Source organism: Palaemon carinicauda, chromosome 44 (genome assembly GCF_036898095.1).
Source record: "Palaemon carinicauda isolate YSFRI2023 chromosome 44, ASM3689809v2, whole genome shotgun sequence".
NCBI classification, from domain to species: domain Eukaryota; kingdom Metazoa; phylum Arthropoda; class Malacostraca; order Decapoda; family Palaemonidae; genus Palaemon; species Palaemon carinicauda.
In genome coordinates, this window is record NC_090768.1 from 48,550,792 (window position 1) to 48,555,791 (window position 5,000).

At 40.8% G+C, this 5,000-nt stretch overlaps 1 pseudogene; it reads right to left on the minus strand.

The window, feature by feature from the left end:
- Positions 1 to 1,451: 1,451 nt before the first annotated feature.
- On the minus strand, positions 1,452 to 4,545 carry LOC137634100 (CCAAT/enhancer-binding protein-like; annotated as a pseudogene).
- Between the last annotated feature and the right edge of the window lie 455 nt (positions 4,546 to 5,000).

Below are 5,000 nucleotides of genomic sequence, written 5' to 3' on the forward strand. Positions count from 1 at the left end.
AGAGGAGAGGAGAGAGAGAGAGAGAGAGAGAGAAGGGGGCACATTAGTGTGGGAAATTGCTTGAATGACTCCCCGAAGGAGGGACCTCAGGTAAGAGGGATGGTATCAGGTACCCTATGTTATAATTATTATTATTATTATTAGTGCTTTTCGGCCGCCATTTGGAACGAAGAGACCAGCCTTCATTGAAGAAAAAGAAAGGGGGGAGAGAAAACTTAGGCTACAGCTTCAATGCAAGAACATAGAAAATATATATGTATATACATATATAGATCTTGTTTTCACTCTGACATGAAACAGCTCACAAGTGAAACACTTTCCATAACATAGCGATGAAGACAACAACAGACACAAGGATTTTTGTTTAGCATTGCAGGAAGTCCACATGAAATTTGACATCACCATAATACAACTATACAGACCGACAGTGAACAGTGATTTGACAAAACATACAGCACATTGACTTTCATGTGACGTTAATTATGATGATGATGATAATAAGAATAATAATAATATCAAGATAAATAAAAATGTCTAGCAGATCTCTTGCCAGTTTAGTAAGAAATTGTTCACTAGAATACTTTAAATAATTTTCTTCCGAGCTTCGAAATAGATAAAAGTTTGATAAAACTTTGACTGGAACCAAAGGCGCCATCTGTTTGAAAACCTTTCGATTCAACTTCCAAAGAGTCTGGTTAAATTTGACTAAACGATTTTACAAAAATATTTTTTTCTCTTCTCTATAGTGTATCTGGAAAAGGCTGTTACGAAACACTTCGCTAATCAAAGCTGTCTTACTAAGAAACAAAAAGTTTATTCTTTTCAGATCACTCATGAATACCATCACATTGTGTGCACTACTTTCATAGTTCGACCAAGGTGATATATATAAAGTAGTTCTTCCTTTTTAAATATCTGGACGGCTGGACCAGTGGACCCTGCCTGGATGCCCTCCAATTTCTGTCTATTACACTTTTGGGCTAAAGCACTGAGCAATTGAATTCCTCTTAATTGCACTTGCGTTATATATTATTACTGTTACTGGCAACCATAATGTCTACTTTCAAGAACTTACAAAAGAACAGTCAGAAAACACACCATAGTCTGTTGTATCATTATCAGCAAATAATGCTCTGAATACATGTGTTCAATACCTTACAAATAAGTATGTGTCCATACATATATGGGTAACTATATACACACATTAAAAATAAACCCTACAATAAGGGTATCTCAGGAGACCTGTCTACATACTATCAAATTTAGTGCGAGGACAACTCTTTGAAAATAATGATTTGGGTTATAATTGATATATAATAATCCTTTCACTTTTTTATTAATTTACAGGTCAACATAAAATACAAAAGTTTTGATTTTCTTTTTTTTCATTAAAAATATCTAAATAGAAGTATATATAATCTGTATATCTATATATTTCTACATTTTTTATATTTTTCCATGCTAACATTTCCTCTGCCATAAATAATCCCCCATCAACCACACAATCTCAGGTTAAAACACGGACAAACAAATACAATTTGTCTGCGTTGAAGGTACGAACGCATATCACAGGGGGGCAAGGACCCCGCCTTCAGCACTTATACCATTCCTAGCCTCTCTTGTCGCAATGCCTTACTCTCGCTGAACATATATACAATGATGATAAGAACAATAATGATAATATTATTGTAATTAGGATGACAATAATAACGATAATTATTTTTTATAATAATTATGATAATATTTTCATTACGACAAGAGATTGTTTGTAGGCAAAAGGAGTAAGGCGTCGCACCCTTGGGTATGCTTACAAGGGCGGCGGCCCCAAGTTACAGGATAAGGACCACTTGCTAATGACAGGTAGCTCTTCATGGTGATTATTAATATTATTAAAATGATGATGATGAGCGTGAAGACGATTTTGGTGATGACAATGATCACGATAATGAAAAAAAAAAAGATGACAGTATAATGACGACGGTGGTGATGATGATTTGGTCAAATGCGGCTACATCAGCCCTGCCCACACCAAGGAAGGGCCTCAGGTACGCCGCCCGGACAGTGATCAGTGACTAGTTTGTCACCCCCATCCTCCAGCTTTGTTTTTTCCCCTTTCTCTGTGATATACTCTCATTCTCTTACTCTTCAATCTTCTCTTCCTTCATCTCGCTCTAATTGCAGCTGCAGTGGCTAGTGAATTTTGAAAAACTCCAGGTTACGACGACGTCCAAACCCCCGGCCACACCTCAGCCGCTTGCGCCAGCGCTGCGGTCGAAGAGGTAGCGGCGCGAGATCAGAGGCATGTGTACTGTGGAGAGCTGGGCTGAGGGACTTCAGGAGAACTGGCAGCGGTGGCGCTGTGGGCTGGGAGGTCGTGGATTTGGATGTGGTGCTGCTGATGCTGCTGCTGCTGCAACGGCGGTTGCTGACGGCATCACATGTTCACTAAGTGCTGATGCTGCTGGCTGAAGGCGTCCATCTGCTTGCGGAGCTCGCGTTGGACGTGTTCAGGTAGACAGTGGACGTTGGCGAACATGGAATGGAACACGGCGACTTCTTTGGTCAGCAACTCGCATTTCTTGTGCAATCTGTCCGTTATCCATGATGAGTTTCTGCAGAGGAAAGAAAATCGAACAATCATTAGACACGAATTTAATCCTCCAGCTCCACTTGCGGATGTGTGTGGGCGAGACAATACCTCACCCACCTTATCACATCAATGATACGATATTTATAAAGCTTACTAAGTAAATAAATGTCTAGAAAGTTATAGCAGTTCACTAAGCCTAACTATATGGCATGTGTTAAAGAAAGTATTACCTCTTCTTACTGGTATAAAATAAAAACTTATTATCATCTTCAGCCCCTCCCCCCCCTCTCTCTCTCTCTCTCTCTCTCTCTCTCTCTCTCTCTCCTCTCTCTCTCTCCTCTCTCTCTCTCTCTCTCTCTCTCTCTCTCAATGATTTTTATTCCCTGGTCTTGGCAGAGTTCTTATAACCGTGGGCATTGACAACATTCATTGCAAGGCAACTTTGCACTGTCGGTACCGACACATGTGCACCACCCGACTTCACTTACACGCGCACACACCTGATGATTCAATACACTGCATATGCAACGGTGTCAATTCATTGTTCTTTCAGTAAACTTGGGCGTAAAAGATTTTACATTATTATTCGTGAATCTCTCTCTCTCTCTCTCTCTCTCTCTCTCTCTCTCCTCTCTCTCTCTCTCTCTCTCTCTCTCTCTCTCTCGTACACACTCAAGTATAACATTACGTGTGTGTGTGTATGTGTTTAAAGAATTAAATACTATCTTGAATGAAGAATAAAAGCATTTCGTATTTACACTTGAATTACATATGCACTTTATCTATTGGGCACTCCTATCTTTGACATTGGTTTCCAGTTTGCCCTTGTATGGGTTACCTGAATACAACTCCCCCCCCAAAAAAAAACTAATAACCCCAACAATATCATTGTTTACAAATTGGGCAATTACAATCTAATTATATAATAGTACACTTAGAGTGAACCAATGCTTTCAAAGTGAACAGGAGCATTTAACTCACCTTAACCTCTTTCCTCTGTTTCACGGGGTCCTTGCTTTTGCCTTCTCCCTGCTCTTCCGACGGCGATGTTATTTCTTTCACGTCGTCTCTTGTATTCGTCGCTGCCTTTATCCATGTTTTTCTTGCATCCGGGCATGATCTTGCCCAAAGAACTCGGGGATCTCAGTGGTGACTTACACAGGCTATCGGCACCTGGCACTGTCGTAGGTGTCATATTTGTATAGGAAGGGATGCCCCCCGTAAGACGCAGCAGCGGCTGCTCCGTACCCTGCCATTCCTCCACCGACACGGGCACAGGCGTTATATCTTGAGGACCGACTTCGTGCGAGGGACTCCTGGGGCTCCTCTTTGATGTTGGCACGGGAGTTGTGATGTGGGCGGTCACCGAAGTGCCGGTCGAATTGTGAAGCTCCGTGAACAGGTTGTGGTAAATACGCCAGCGGGTTGTACATATTATTTGCCCCAAGGCCTCGGGCAGCTATTGAGTTGTTCTTATCTACTGTCAGTCCCTGGATATCCTGTATGAGCCCGTCGTTGAAATGAGAGTCGTCTATTAGTCCGTGGAGATCGAGAGATATTTCCGGGGCACTCAATTCCCGCCAGGTCACTGTAGTCGTTCTCCCGGGTAGAGAAGGTTGTTTTTTTACTTTGACAGGACCAATGTGGGCTCCCTTCTTGTAATCAGCACTATCGTACAACTGTGGAGATTCCATATTGCTCTGTGGGCATGGCGAGACGCCCGCTCCGTATCTCGTGTCGTCCAGCTCGCCGATATTTGAGTCACCCCACTCACACGCAAAGTCTTGATAAGATGCCGTGGTGATGGCTATGTTCTCACTGACACTTCAAGATTATATTCAAGGTTCAACTCTAACAACAAGCCTAGACAAAGTTAAAGCGATGATAAAAAGTTCACCAAGAGTTCGACTCAATCGCTTACTTTTTTCACAATTCTACAAGAGAATGTTACGCCAGATACGCGCTCGTTGCAGACTGACTTGCGATGACGAAAACTCGCCGTATTTATTATCAGCGCCCAGTCGCGCATGCGCAGAGCTCTTTTCACGGGATAGAAAGATCGTCTGTTCGTGTGTTTGATTGTTTTTAATAAACTAAAAATATGAGTTATATGAAGAATTTATCCAAAATTTTTTATATATAATGTTAGAAGAAAAACATTTTCAAGAACATTCCATTGTGATTACGTCACATTGGTTAATAAAAAAAAAACAATAAAGTAATGCAAACAATGTTAAGTAAGACAATTTCAAGGTACTTATGGTAAAATCCTATTTAGTTATAATAATCCTAAATTATTTTCAATCATAAAAATTCGCACATGTAATTTTTCTTATCAATTCAGTATAACACTAACTGGAACCTACCTCAAGTATGACGTCATTTATGACATCATCCGGCTTTAAGAGGA